This window comes from Passer domesticus, chromosome 11 (genome assembly GCF_036417665.1).
Source record: "Passer domesticus isolate bPasDom1 chromosome 11, bPasDom1.hap1, whole genome shotgun sequence".
Lineage (NCBI taxonomy): Eukaryota > Metazoa > Chordata > Aves > Passeriformes > Passeridae > Passer > Passer domesticus.
In genome coordinates this window covers 10874291-10890286 of record NC_087484.1, presented here as the reverse complement: position 1 = coordinate 10890286, position 15996 = coordinate 10874291, and the positions used below count along the sequence as shown (strand labels likewise).

At 44.7% G+C, this 15996-nt stretch overlaps 1 protein-coding gene across 6 annotated transcripts in view; it reads right to left on the bottom strand.

Moving 5' to 3' along the window:
- OSTN (osteocrin) overlaps positions 1 to 15996 on the bottom strand; it is an 84643-nt gene that overhangs the window by 40116 nt on the left and 28531 nt on the right. The gene's annotated exons all lie outside the window — the stretch shown is intronic.

Sequence of the window (15996 nt, the reverse complement as noted above, 5' to 3'; positions counted from 1 at the left end):
TACTGTCACTGCCCTCACTCATCTCTGCTGGCCAAACTCTCCCTGCCACCACTGTTCACATCAGAGAGAGCAGTGCTCATGTTGAGGGAGCTTCCACGTGGGGCTGGCACAGTCCCACAGCAGATGAATGTGGAATAACCCATCAGGGAATCAGTACTGATGAAAGACACAGAGAAGCCATTTGCTGCCACGCCAGGCTGATGTGGCAGAGCCCATGCTCTGTGTGACACAGCTGCAACAGTTTGTTCAGAGCTAGCTCAGGTCTCTGACTTGGTCCTCAGCATGGTTCACACTAGCCCATCCAACTCCTTGGCAGCATCCTCCAACACTGGGGGTGTTTTAATAAGGATTTTTTATGGGAGTGATCTGTTTTTTTTCCCCAAATTCTCTATGATCTCTCTTGTTCTTTAATCACCTTGAAATGGAAAGAAATGCAACTGAAAACTTACCAGCCTTGGCATTACTTGAAATCACTAGTTTCTCATTTTTGTCAACTCCACATCACTCCCCCTATCTGTAAGTGGTTATACTGGAGATAATGTCTCTTCATAAAGTCTCCTGATTGGTTTGCTTAAAATGCAAACCATCAAAGCACATGTTCATGAAAATTGTCTAACTTTCTCCAGTAGAGTGGCAACTTGGAGCAGAGTTTGCAACAACAAATATTTAAAAATCAATAAAAATTGTACTGAAATAACAATTGCTGATATGATGTTATTGTAACCTCTTGAAGACTTAGACCAAGGCCATCTATCCATGCTTTCATTCCCCCATATTTCTAATTTCACTCTACTTTATCTACACCCTACCAGACTGTGGACTCTCAGAGTGTTATTTTTCCATTTCTCTTACAGGGTGGGATGGTAGAGAACAAGTATCACCACAAACTCCTCTGTGCATCTCTGAATCTCGAGGAGACAGGAGAACACGCAGAGCAAGAGGCCCCAGGCTCAGGGGGCTCAGCACCATCTGTGCTGCTCTCCTGCCATGGTCACGTTTAATGCTTTCCTGAAGCTACACCTGCATGCCAAAGTGGACAGAGTCACATCCTCAGGACTGGAGAGAAGCAGTTTCAATGCTCATGCAATCTTCTTTGGCTTGCTTTTGCTATTTGTAGTATCACTATAGAAACCAAACGTGACTCTGGTGATCTTTATTTAACATTTGCCTTCCCCAGACATGATCTCAGCTAACTTGTGTATCACTTAAGCCCAGCCCATTCTTTCCCATACAAATACCCAGGAAATCAGGTTGAACTGGAAGGCAAGGGATGATGGCTTGAGGATAATTTTTGTGTCCTGTCCATGGAGGGCTCCAGGCCTTTGGAGCTGCAGCACCTGTGATGTTAACACAGCATGTGATATGTTTGTTATAAAGATGATAATAATAATACCTCTTGCTGGAAGGTCTCGCTGCTCTTTACAGCAGTGGGATGTAATTACCTACCAGAAATGGAGACAAAGGGATGGGATGTGCCTTCTCTAAGGTCATCTACCTAATCTGGAGCAGCCACCAATCTTACAGTTCAGGACTTCCATGTTCCTACCCAATGCTTCGTCCAAGTGAGCCTGACAATAAAGCACACTGGCCTAGAAGAAAATACAGCAAATTCTTTCTTAAATCCAGGCTCAGCTCTACCCTTTCATAGCAACTGACACGTTCTTTTCAAAGCACTTACCTTAATTTCTGAATAAGATGATCACTGTGTGCCAGTGCTTGGTTTTGGTTACAGGATTTTAGTTTTGTAAAATCTGAGGGGGGTGTAAGGGAACCCAACAAACCAACCAAATCAGAACTCTACTTTCGATTCAAATTCCTCCAGAAATTATTCTGGCCTGCTTCTTATCCTGTGAGCCAACAGTGGGTAAGGGATGAATTTTTCATGGCAAGATTAAAGTACAATTTGCATTTTCTGAGCTTGATGTTTTCTGCACTTTTCCTCACAATTAACCTGGGGATATGTGACCTTTCCTAATGCAGAGGTGGAGTCACACCAAGGCCAAGCTCTGTGATCACCCACACAGCTACAACTCACAAAGTTCAGCTGATTGACACAGAGAAACACCAGCCATGCAGGGCTTGTTGTTGGCTTATGTTCAGGCTGGCCCTCCTGCATCTGGGTGCAGCCACAGGGTGAGGCAAATGTGAATTTATGTCACTTTTTACAGAGTGGCCAGTGGCACCAGTAAGCCACCATGCATCACCCAGCCTGGAGGAGCCACCCCTGGGAGGGCTCTCACCTCTCGGCAAGGGCAGATCTGTCAGACCCAGCTTAGTGAAGTTTCCCTTATTGCATGCTAAGGCAACAAGACCTTACATGAAGGGAGAGCTGAGCACCTGCATCAAGACAGGGATCATGACTCAGTGGTCTGCAACAATTTGTCAAGTCACAGCCATGTGAGAATCTATCCAAATTCAAGTGATTTCACAATAGTTACAAAAGAAGCCCAAAGCACAACAGAGTGAAAAGCTTCCCTGTTTCCCAGAATCTCAAATAACAAGCCCAGGTTCCCCTCCCTCCCCTGATAATAAAAAAATAGCATTCAGGTGTATCCTTTTATCAGAAAACCAGTACTTCTCTAATTGCTCCACCATAAGAGTTTTAAAAATATCATTCATTTAAACAGCTCCCAAAAGCACTGAATCTGTACTAATGAAGATTAATAGCAGATTTGCAATAACAAAGCTTGGAAAGGGTACTTTTAGAAATTAACATCTCGCCAAAAATACATTCAGCTGTACATTACTAATTCCATGGCTGTCCACTGCAGGGTTTCCTGGACTTCAGAAATAAAGGTATTGCAGGCTGTGGTGTATAGGACTAGATGGGACCTCAGTGTGGCAATTCCTGTGCAAGACAAGACTTCCCTGTTATAGGATTTCCCATGTTATCAAAGCACTTATGCAATCTCTTGAAAGGGAAATGTAGTGGAGTTTTACACAGCTGAGAATCATTATTCCACCTTGCAGCATGAAGCTGTTCTGCACAGGTAAGTGATCAGTGGGAAGAAAACAATTATGCCATTTCTGGTGCCATTTGGGTTTGCAGTGCTCATTTCCTATACACATATCTAAGGGTGAGACCCTGAGATTGGGCTCTGTCAGGCACTAAGAGAACTGTGAATTAAATTAGTCAGAAGTCGGATGCTTTCATCACACCCCAAAGTTATGTGAGGCCATTAAGTGTCTGGTGCCATTCTAAATGGCTTGCTACACCTCATTATTCATGCATATTCCTTAGGGGTTACAAGAATTTAGTGTGTAAGAACTCGCAGTGAAATCCAGCCCCACTGCACAGAGAAAAAGGATAGGCATCAATATTGAATTTTCCAGAAATCTGAACCTAAAAGTTTCCACAGGCTTTGCAGAAAGTAAAAAGAGTGGGGGCAGGATGCCCAGAAGCTGCCAGCCCCAGCACAAACCAGTTTTTCTCTCCAGTCTGCTCTGGCCCAGCCCAGCAAATGCACGTAGGGTGCAGAGTGGTTTGAGACTCAGCCCTTGCTGGGAAGGAGCAGCACTACTGACAGAATAATGCTCTGCAGGCTGCAGCAGAACTGGCTTTGGTTAAAGGCTTGGTCTCACTTGGAGCACAGGCAAAGCTGAGAGTCTTGCAGCCAGCTGTTACCCTGAGCAGGGGCAGTGAGGGCCTGCCACGATGAAGTGGAATTGGAGGAGTTTCCATGGAAAATATCTCTGTTGATACAGTTCTCTGTGCACCTGGGTATGGCAGAATTTAACCCCCAAGAAGCTCTGCCAGCCACAGCTGCTGTCAGTAAACCCTACACTGCTGAGAAAGGACCCATGACAGGGGTAGCACGTGAACAGCAGCTTTGCAGAAAGAGGATAAACAACTTCGGCTGAACTGCAGCAAAAGGAGATGGCCAAGCACCCTGTCCAATTTACACTGAGTGCCCAGGGCACTTACTGCAGAGGATATTACGTCCAAAGGACAAAAGACCATACCCAGAGAAGCTTACCTCTGGATTTCAAGTGTGCTCTAACTGCAGAGCTCCTACACAATTCACCTTTCCAGGTATTCTGCCAAAGAAATCCAGGCACGGATTATGGGACAAAGCCCGGAGAAACAAAGAACTGCTAGATATTAAAGGTGGAAGCTGATTTCCCTCTGTTTCTCTTGTTAGAGAGGTCAATCCACCTGATTTCTCCCACATGTTGTTCCTGCTCAGGCTGACACTTGCATCACTTGCAGCCAAAGAGGAGCATCACACTGGTAATCTTCCATGTTTGGCAGCAGACACACAAACAGTGAGGCTGACTAAATGCCCTCAGTAACTTTTGGTTTATGTATGAGTTGACAGCACTCTGACACTTTCAGGAGGTATTAAATACCTCATAGAATTGGGCCAATAGCCAGGGCACAGATCTGGCACACGGAAAATAATAAGTGGAGTATCTCCTTGTAACCACAGCAACTTGAAAAACACAATGAAAACAGTGCATATCCCTGCAGAATTACTGAAAATGAACAGACATATACTTGTGAAATAGTGAAATAAATATTATAATGATGCTTCTGAATTGCAGAACAGATCCTACTTCATGCAGATGTGAATGTCAGAAAGCCAGATGCTGTCTGTTGATACTGAAACCTCCTATAATCCCCTAAAATTTGTTGGATAACATACAGGAACTGATTGTACCAAAGCTGAAAAGAACAAGAACAGCCCTGACACACAACTAAACACAGGGCAATACTGATAGTATTTCAGAACTTGCTGAGGTTTAAAAAAACTTCAATTTTTTTTTTTTTAAAAGGCATATTTATTTACTTCCATGGATTGTGTGGTAGGGACCTCATCCACATTACCAGAGTTTGTATCAAGACAGACTTTCCTTCAGAATGTAATGCTAAGACAGAAGGGTAATTGAATGTCTTGAGATAGGGACTCTGATGCAGAAAGTATGGAATTATTACACACTCCAAGCTCCTCACAACAGCTGCAGAGCAGAAACTATAAACCAATTATTGGAGATAAAATATGTGATCATAATAAAAAAAATACAGTAAGAACAAGAATGTCCATGGCCAGAACCAAAGTGACAATAATTAGTGTAAGGCCCTCTTGGGTCTTGCTGAGTTACAGCCTTCTCATATTGTGTCCATCTAGTGATGAGGCCTAAGGAATTATTTTCTGGATCAATCAGATACTACAGCAATACTAAATTTAGTCTACCTGAAGTTCTGCACTGAGCCTGTCTGATTTTCTTGTCACAATCAGGGTGGGGACACATTCAGCTAAAAAGAGGATGAAGATCAATCTTTATCCAAAACTTCAATGAAAGCCATGAACTTTTCATGAACATTTTCTTCCCTAATGGCTAAACTTTCTGTTTGCATTTCCTTGATTTCAGACATTACTGTTATTAAAGGTAGGCATTACCTTGAAGATGTGAATAGTATCAGGTTATGAAGAAGTTTGCAGAAGTTTGCAGCAGTACAGAGCTCTTTAATCTGTGGGTTTCCCTAGAGACTAAAAGAAGCCTCAAATACACATAAAAAAATGATGATGATAAATAACCTGTGCTGGGTTCAGTTTACAAGAAAAAAGCCCAGTATTTCAAGACAATCCATTTGTGAATTTTTCCATGGTAACAGTAGGAAAACCCAAGGGCACGGCATCATTGTGGTTATCACTATTTGTCTCAGTTCCACAGCATCCAAGATTAAACAAGGGCCAGGAGGAATCCTAGGAGATCAGTCTGATCCAGACACTTTCAGTGCTGCAGATCCCAGACCCCTCTTGGCCAATTCATACTTAAGCTTTGTTGCCTTTCCATAAGGAACCTTTGCTGGAAATTGCAGCTCACACAAGACAGATTTGCACATGTGTTGTGTTTCACTGGTGAATCCACTCCAACCTCACCAGATCCTTCCAGAGGCTCATAAAAGAGGACAGAGATCCCAGCTTTATGGGAAATGGACCACTGAGAGACCAAGTGAGATTCCCAAAAGAAAACACACAGCATGCAGTAGAGCCAGAAAAAGAGTCATCGAAAGTAAGTCTTGTCAGGTGTTCATTGAAAAACTGCAGTTGTTGTTTCCCACTGGAAGGCTTCTGATCCTAAACCAGTGATCCAAGGGGAACACAAATGCCACAAACTGTTAACAAGGTCTGTTTCCATCATAAGCATACATTTATCTCATCATCCTCTCTCTCAGACCTGGATACTTTCACTGTAAGTCACTAACATGTCACAACAATTTCCTGAATTGATGCCAAAGAAACTGTTGCTTGTGATTGCTTTAAATATGTCAGAGCTCTGCCTTAATTTTTTGTTTGTTTGTTTTTTTTAAAAAAAATACCTTTTACCTGATAGCTTTTGCCTTAGACATGGCAGTTCAGTAAGAAAACAGAATAAAGCAATTTTTCCAACATATGAAAGTCCTTCTTAATTTAAATGTAGCGATTTTAAGCAAAGTAGCTGAGAAAAAAAAAAAGATTGATAGATGAAAACTGTGGTGACAATCACACATCAGGGGAATAACTCTGAGGCAGGTCCTGTTTTCTGCAGAAATGCCTGTGCTGGGAATGGGGAGTGCCTGGTGCACAATGTCCTTTAATCACTTCCACAGGGAGAAAGCCAGGACAGGCTTTCATTCTGGACTTCCAGCAAGACTCCCTCCATGCTGCTGGGCTGCTCTCTTTCAGGTACTCATCCCCTGTGAAATCCAGGGGTGAGGACCCTGCTGCAGGTGCTGCAGAACCCAGGAGACAATTCTGTGCTGACCAGACCAAGAACTGCCTTCAAGCATCTCAGGAACAATTCACAGAGTTTCTGTTTCCATGTATTTTTAATTCCTTTCTAGCTTGTCTTCTTTTAAAATGCAAACTTGTGAGGCAAGAACCAAATTAAGTCCAATTGAGTAATTCAATTTATCAAGGGGCAGAAAAACCCCCAATGAATAAGATAGTCCCACACAACAGCTCATTTATATTCAAGATAAAATGATGCTGCAAACTCAGCAATGATTACCCAGTAATTTAGAATAAAACACATCAGAGAGGCATGGTAATGGTCACCTTATCAGGTGCTAAAACAATAGAAGAAGTACTGTTGCCTCTTATCATGTGGAAAGCTGAAAATGTACAAATTGGGAGAAAATGTCCCCAAACATACTTCTGGTCTAACATTAATTTAAATGGCAACAGAATTGTCATTTTTCCTTTCAATGCTGCTGTCATTAAAAAGCTTTGTGGACTGAAGGGTGCCTGACCAGTCAAATCTGGGAATGAAATTGGGTCGAAGCAAATAAACCATAGAGATGGAAAAGACCCAGTGGGACTTACATTAAAAAAGAGATAAAAGGGTTTGTTTTAGTAATACAGATTAGGAACATTAATATAGATATATCTCTCCAAACTAATATATACATAATCATTTTTCATGTTGGCTGCATCAGTTTAAAGATGACTCCATGGCTGTTACCCAAAGGTTTGGAGAAGTGTTGGCCCAAAGAAAGTCACTATTATGGAGACAAAACCACTCGCTCAGGTTATTTGGTGTACATGGCAGCACAGTCGTGAGTTTTGCAAGGCTGGCCTTGTCTCTGTAGTTAACTCTGCCCTCTCCAATGCAAAGCTGGTGTCTGCCAGTGCCAGTCCTCCTTCACTTTGGTCAAATGCCTCTCAGAGCTGATGCTGGCAAGCAGCAAATTCTCAGCTTGCTGCTCTCCCCTGAAAGAGTTTCTTTCCTCTGCCTTTCACCAGTGGGCAAAGGGAGAAATCTAAATTCAGTACCTTAATCTTGCTGCTCTGGTGAAGTGCTCTATCACTCTCAAGTGCCACCAGATCTAAGCAAAGCCACACCAGCCCTCTGGAGTGACACTAACCCTTTCCACATAAACAGCGTTCCAGGACTGATTTTTCCATTAGGTTCTTGATCCTTTTGGCATGCATTGTTCTGACTTTATAAAATGAAATCTGAAACTTCCTGCTCTTGAGGAAGAAAAGGCTTTTGCATGCAACACAATGCCCTACAGCTCCAAAGAGGCAGGGTCTGTGTATCCTGTCTGCCCCGTGCACCACGTCCCTCTGCCAGAGGGCAGCAGCAAACTGCACAGCAGAGGTCCCAAAGCAGCAAAGAGAAACATGCAAGCTACCCAGACTTTCTGCAGCTGAAGAACCTGCAGTTGACTCTCACTATCCCTCTGAAGGTTTCGGTGTTGCAGCTTTGCAGAAGCAGAGGTGCCTTCAGCAGCCTGAGGAGCAGCATCGGGAGGAAGCTGAGGCAGGACAGTCCCAGCTCCCTGCAGGGTGGGACAGGGGGGTGGTCTGGGGGCCCTCAAGTACATTCCTGCTAGCTCCATGTGGTGGGGAAGGAGCTGCAACCAGAGCTCAGAGCACAAACAATGCCTCTGTGTTGGCACCCTGCGGTAAGGAGAGCAGGAAGTGCCAGATCTGATCAGTCCAACAGATAATTCCAACCACAGCTCACAGGCTGGGGCAGTGAATCACCAACCAGCCCAGAAACATTTCCTTCCATTAGTCAGGGGAAAGCCTCAAGAACGAGAGCTTGTTCCACTTCTGGTTTTAATTTCCACTTTGTGGTTAGCCCTGAAAAACTAATAAACATTTAGTGTATCCACCACATAATTCTATGTTTGCCTGCCTGTAAAGGAGCTGTAGGGAGCAAACACTCACAGCACACATTAAATCAAACTGACTGTCATTTGTCTGCACCAAAGAAATTTTTTTTTTTGTTCAGTGACAGCTTTTCAACCCCTAATAAATTTGAAATCAACTACATAAATGTGAAAACAGAACAGAAAAATTAATTTGCTAAAATATATGTGTATGTTTATGTGTGCAGATTCAACACAGGCTAGATGTCTTCCCACAATTAATTAATTCTAGGTGTTTTCCAGTTTTTAAGAATGCTGCTCTCCTGAAGCCAGTCCAGCCACACAGTAGAAGGCTCCTGGAATTACATCAGCCTATTTCTGATCACTTCCCATGTATTGATACTGAAACTCTCTTAAATTACCAAGATGCTGCTATTCTTCAGTAAATGCTGAAGAATACAGGTTCACCCCAGGTTAACAGCCTCCTTCAAATGACCTATACTTAATAACCTTAACAGCCAGCTGTAAGAGAAATCACACCACAAGCAGCTTGCTAAATAGGCACTGAACAAGCATCAGAATTTTGCTAAGCACATAGGAAAGGCTCTGTTTCAAAAAACCCAACTGACAAAAAACAACCATCAAACACCAACTAAAATAATACCAAAACCCTAAATCCAGGATTCTCTGTGTTTTATACACTCAAAAGAACTTCAGTCAAAGAACTTCCTCAATAAATGAGCTGCACCTTCATTTACAATACTCAATCAGGTTTACAGCAAGTCACTGCAATGATCTGACTATAATTACAGCAATAGAAGACACCAATTGCAACACTATAGTGTTACACACTCATCACTAAACATGCAACAAAGCATCTCCAGCCAGTCCCAGCACTCACACCCCATCATTCACTGGAGCTGGATGCAGACAAAGTCTTTATTACCATGACAGTTTAGGAGGTCTGTAGGTGCATTGTGCTTTGTGCCACTGAATCTGAGAGGGGTGGCACACATTACAGCAGACTACTGCCATGCAGAGAAAAGGCCAAGTTACTCACAGCTGTAGCTCCCATCCCACTCTGGAGCAGACCGTCTAACAAGACAGCAGGAAAACAGGGGTGGATATTTAGCCAGTCCCCAGTTCGATTTAGAAGTTAAATAATGCAAAATGTTGCTTGCAGTATTAAAGCCACAGTATCTTTCCCACAGGTCTGTTGCTCAGCCTTAAGACACAATGGATCCATGCTCCTGCCTCAGTTTCCCTTGGGTGAGCTGGCTAATTATAATTCATTGTACATCTTCTTATAGATAAAATAACAGGGTTTGAACTAAATCACAGTTTGGTTTTTGTGTAGAATTTTACACTGACTATAAATGCTGCTTCTGCAAATGGTTCCCAAAACAAACCTGCAGCTTTACACTTCCTGCAATTCCTCACTGACTGGAATATTGCTTTAGCAATTATAGGGATGCTAAATGAGGACAAGCCAAGCACATAGTTTGGGAAGGGTTTTAAAACTCTGATAAAATATGATTCATATTTTAACATTAGTCAGTCTTGCAGTTATGTAAATGTAAAGGAAAAGGATCCCTGAATATGTGTTTCCTACACAAGAAAGTTACAAGAACAGTGATTCAGGTTTGAGTACCAATGAGATGTTGCACAATTCAAACCTATGTTTACCTCAGGCAGCTCTCAGCATGCAGCAGAGCAGTGTAAGGCAAAAGGAAGGAATTCTCTCTTCACCCCCTTCACATAGTCTATACTGCACCGCAAATTTCACCTCTGGATTTCCACTTTTCAGAGTTATACTCTGAGATCACTTTAGAAAAATATACAGAGGAATTAAACTCTAGACTCGATGGGGTGCTCCAGAAATATTTCTTTGGCAATTGCTTCCTGTGAAGTAATTGAAAACCCAGGATAACTGAGCCCTGTGTTGTCACACGGATTTGCCGCAGTTAAGTGTTACTGCACATGGTCCCGTCACCTGGGGGTGGTGATCCAGGGACTTCTGATGGGCAAGTGCACCTGAACTGGTTTGCTGGCAGCAAAGCCTCTACAACCTCTTTGGGATTACATGGCTCCTGCAGGCCTCATTCCCCTTAGCTGGAAATACATGGGACCTGCTGCCAGTGAAGAGTGGGCACCAGAAGGAACACAGCAAGGGCAAGTGGCAGGGGCTGGGAAAAACAGGGGAGTCTTCTCTCTTCCATCAGACAGCTCTCCCACTAAACCTTATCCCACAGCTCTGACACCCTCAGAGAGCCCAGGTGATGAGTTAGAAAGTAGTCAAAAGTAATTCAAAAGAACAGGCAAAAATTAATGTTTGCAGTATGCTTGGCTGATGGCACACTGAGGTGAGAACTGCAGGAAGAGGGACCACATCAGTTACACTTCCAGTTTTCAAATACACTTATTCTGCCCTACTAGATTAAACAATCTTTGTAGTACTCATAAAAAGGTACAGGTTTTCCACAACTGTTCCTGTACCTGCTCAGCACTCACATGTGGCATTTCAGTAATTTCTGTTGATATCTAATGATCCAGCATCACACAGGCTGCTTCCAGGAAACCTGCGTTTCTGCCTCTCTAGCTGTCCACAAATTAAAATGGGGTCCCAGAACAAAAGAAACCTGATCTGTGAGGAGATTCAGATCCGGATTTGAATTCCAGTCCAAACATCACATCTGGTTTAAAGAAAATAAAATAATCACACACACAAAACAAATACAGAGATCTGGACTCCCCTGGGGTTCCAGACCAGGGACTAGGATGTATTTTACCTCTATCCAGTAGTCTTCCTAGATAATATATTCTATTAATATATATTCTATTAATTTCTATTTTTACTCACAAAATGTTTTCAAAGAAAACGGTGTGTGTCTTACTGGGGCAAACAGGATAAAGCTAGGGGAGGGTTCAGACACTGTGGAAAAGACTCCCTCCTCCCGGAGCTGCTCGCTGGAGGAGGGAGCTTTTTTCCCAGGACTGCCAGGCTGGATCATTCCCTCCTGAGGCCACGTAAGACAAAACGCTGTCCCCCGAAAATCCCTGGCTCCCGGGAATGCCCCTGGCTCCCGGGAATGCCCGGCCGCGCACCGCTCCGCGTGTGCCGCGCACGCCGCGCCGCGAGATGGGGCTGTGTGCGCACGGACAGACGGACACGGGACAGACGGCCCGCGTGGATGGGGCTGTGTGCGCACGGACAGACGGGCACGGGACAGACGGCCCGCGTGGATGGGGCCGTGTGCGCACGGACAGACAGACACGGGACAGACGGCCCGTGCGGATGGGGCCGTGTGCGCACGGACAGACGGACACGGGACAGACGGCCCGCGTGGATGGGGCCGTGTGCGCACGGACAGACGGACACGGGACAGACGGCCCGCGTGGATGGGGCCGTGTGCGCAGGGCAGAGGTGTCCCTGGGGTGTGTGAGTCACTGCACAAAGGGATGGACGGAGCTTGCCTGGGAGTGTCGCGAAACAAAAGCCAGCGCCTGACTCTAGAGACAGGAAAGCGCTGGAGACAGAGCCCCTGGCTGGGCCGGCCACAGCGGGGACAGACGGGACTCAAGATGTGCTCAGCAAAGGGGAACTGCCAGCCTTGCCCAGCTGGAACTCTGCACCGAGGCATGCCAGGGAAAGCAGTTCCATCTAAAAGCTGCTTTTTGCATAAAGGAGGGAGCAGGATATGCATAATGCTCTTTTATTTTAAAAGGACTAGTAATGGCTGGAAGGATTTGGAAAAGAGGAAAAATAAAATGCAGTCAAGTCCAGAAGACTACAAATGGTGTACATGGGGGCTTCTGTACAGAACATTGCTTAGCTGTCCTGCAAAACAGAAACAGGAGTAAAATGCATATCAAATAACTCCATAAAAAGTCAAGACTGGAGCGGAGTCTCCTGGCCCTTAAACAGGCTTCTGTGGCAGAGGCAGAGCCACAAACTTGTAAAGCAGCCACTTAAACTGCCTCCAAAATCTGCTGCAGACACCTCCCACACCCTACTGCTTCCTCCCAGGGGCACCTCTGCCTCTTTCCTTGATGCTTGCTCAGGGTTTTCTGCAGTTTTCAGCAGGGTTTCTGCAGAAGGAAGAGCAGATGATCTGCTATGAGGCAGAGCCATGGGGCACCCAGCCCAGCCTGTCCCTGGTCCCACTGGGCAAGCCAGCTGAGTGTGTCCAGGTGCACACCAGAGGCTGGTGGGTTATTCAAATGACCCAGACATCCAGGATGTGAAGTCCCACCTACATTTGGATGGTACATTTTGGTGATTTCACATAAGGGGTCTGGTCTGTGTGGTCTGGCAGCAATACACAGAGCTGAGGCAGTAGAGAGAGTCCCCTGTGATTCCACACTGCAAAGCAGATTGCAGGGGCTGTCCTTAGTGCTCTCTGGGGTGCCTAGAGATGTATGCATGGTAAGGTTGGAGTAGGAGATAAGAGACCAAAGAGCCCTGTAAGAAACATGAACACAAGAGAAACTTCAGCAGACACAGTATTTTTCTCTCACCAAGGCTGAGCCAGTAGGTGCCTCCCAAGGAGGTTGTTCAGAGTGCTCCTCTTCCCTTGGCAGCAGGGCAAGTGCATTTACTAATGAATAGGACTCAGAAAAGGCAAGGAATTTTTCTTCCTCCCTACACATATTCAGAGAAGCAGAGAAGTTTTTCTGTGTTTTTTTTTTCTTCACCCCCCTCTTCAAGATTCTTTCATTTGTGATTTCTAATCATCATTCCACTCTTCTTTCCCTCCTTTTCTTTACTCCCCATTCGTGGGTCACCCCCCCAGGCTTGGCACCTCTCCAGACCAAATGAACTCCAGGAAGGTTTTTTCCCTCTCCTTTCCTCACCACCACCACCTTCTCCTCCCTATTCAAGCTGAACCTGTGGACAAAATAAATGCTGGCACTGGGTCATTGTCCTTCCCCTCCCCATCACAGGATTCTGAGAGAGGATTAAACTAATCTCATGCATTGCCTCGCTCCTGGGTGCTGGCCTGGGCTCCTGCCATGCAATGAGATGGCATCGAGTGCAGTGTCCCAGCAAAGTGTTTCTGCAGTGACCTCCTATGCAAGGGCAGCAAAAGGCTCCAACTCAGGAGCTGGAGGTTCTATATTGTGCAATGTCAACACAGTCACCACATTTAACACATTGCCTTGATTTAAAAGGTAAAAAAACAAAAACAAACAAAAAAAAAAAAAAAAAAGAAAGAAAAAAAATAAGAAAGCCTAGGAGGTCCAAGGGATTCAACAATCCAACCAAACCAATCATTTAAGTGCTTCTGCACTGGCTCATTTGTTAATTAGTACTTAAGCAAACCAAATGCAGAGTTGTACTGTGATGAGAGGGAGGCTACTGGGAGTGGGAATTTCTGGAATTAAAGGGCTCTCCTCCTGTCTCCCATATATTCAGATGATCAGTACCTGCAGCCATCTCCTGGGAGCTGGCAGTGCCTGCCTGCAGGGAGCCCAGGATCAGCAGCCTTTGAGTGCTTCACAAAGGAGGACAACCATCACTGCTGCCTCTCAGCGAGAGGGGAAACCGAGACCTCAGAAAACACAGTTATTCCCACAGCCCACATGGGTAAACAAATGGCTTACTCTGGAGCTTTCATTTCAGAAAATAGCAGCTCGCTGCTGACATCTCTGAAAAGATACTGCTAGGGTTCAACTGCCTGGACAGCTCTAATGAAATAAAGCTGCTGGGCTGTGTGTGCATCTCCAGCACCTTCACTGACTTACACAAAGCTACTTCTGTGCAAAGATGTCAAAGCATTCAGCAGACAAGGCCACAACTCAGAGTTTGTGAGTCCCATGTGACAATGAGTTGACTTTGATGCAACACATTTTTGAGGCACTAGTGGGTTTTAATTGGTAAGGTTAAATCAACCTCAAGAACCAGGTGAGCATTAAAGACAGAAATGCACAAATGATTGAGGGTCACAGTTTGCCATTGGTGGGGACTGTATGTAACACATTTCTGGTATAAAGGACACTGTTTCAAGGCTTGGAATACCAAGGTGTATGCATATAGAGGAGCTATGGTCAAGTGCCTACAGTGGCTCTGTTAGCAGCATAACCCATAGGGGCACAGCCTGAGGAGAGCTGTAGAGCTCTGCCAGGCCAGCTGAGCCCCTGCTGCAAAGCTCATCTGCACAGCCAAGGCATCCTGGTGGCTGAGTCAGGAGCTGTGGCTATTCCTCATTCCACACCACAGATACCTCCACATCCTTCAGCAGCACACGTAACCTCTCCATGCTACAGGTTCTCATTTCTAGGTGCAGCTAATACAGCCAAGGACACCTTCCTATGCCATCCACCCCCACCCTTGGTGTGCAAGCTGGCAGAAGGGTAAAGGTTGCTGGGAAGAAATAACTGCAGAAAAATTGAAGAGGCCAGAGCATGACCAGAGCATAAAATCCTCCCTGATCCATTTCAGACAGCAAGTGCTAAGGGAACAAATTCTCATTCCTGCATCAGTCTTGCAACTGATGCCTGAACAGCTCTGAAACAATCCACAGACAGCAAACAATTCCAGTCACAAACACCCAGGCACAAATGTCTAGGTGGTTTGTCAGTGAGCAATTAAATCCTGTGCTGGATAAAAATGTTAAAAATGCATCACATTGTGGCTTTAAATAGTCTCTTGTTGGAGAACTTGGTCTCACTGCCAACTTGCACTTGGGTAAACTGTTTTTGCTACTGCTGGGATTTGCTGAATGTCCATCAGGCAGTTGCATCACACACTGAATAGTTTGGCATTACCTCATGCCTTAAGGGAAAAGCAGAAGAAAATGAACTAGCAGCCTGTTTTCTGTCTACTTATTTATTTACTTTGGTGAGGGGCTTTTTTATTTGCTTTTGTTTTGGGAGTATTTTTCTGTCCCTTTTCCTCCTGAACTATGGGTAACTTGAGTGCACAGCAATCAAAAATGTGGTGAGGAAAGTACTTTGGAAAGTAGTGGGAATGTGGAAGGCAAAGGAGAGAAGGAAAAATGTGAGTCAAAGGATTAAATCCAAATTCCAGTCTGGGACTTTTAAACGAAGATGGAATACTGACTAGTTGAGCAAATTAAGGTTTTTCAAGGGGGTCTGGGGAAATGATTGGTTTCTATCCAAGTAGAAAATGTCATTCTTCTCCATCGGTACCAGAGAAAATAAGAGAGACAAAACACTCCCAACCCTGCTCCGGGAAATCTGAAAAGATGGGAGAACAGACAAGGACAAACAAGCAATTAAAAGGAAATTGCTTCTCTCTCCCCACCAAACCTTTTGTTTCTTCCCAAATGAAAGTGGAAAAAATTGATTAGGGGGTCAAAAGGAGGAAGAACCAAATAACTGCATCATGTGCAGTGCCACGTGAAAACAGACACTGCTCTACCAGGGTGTGGGCAAAAACATGCTGCAGC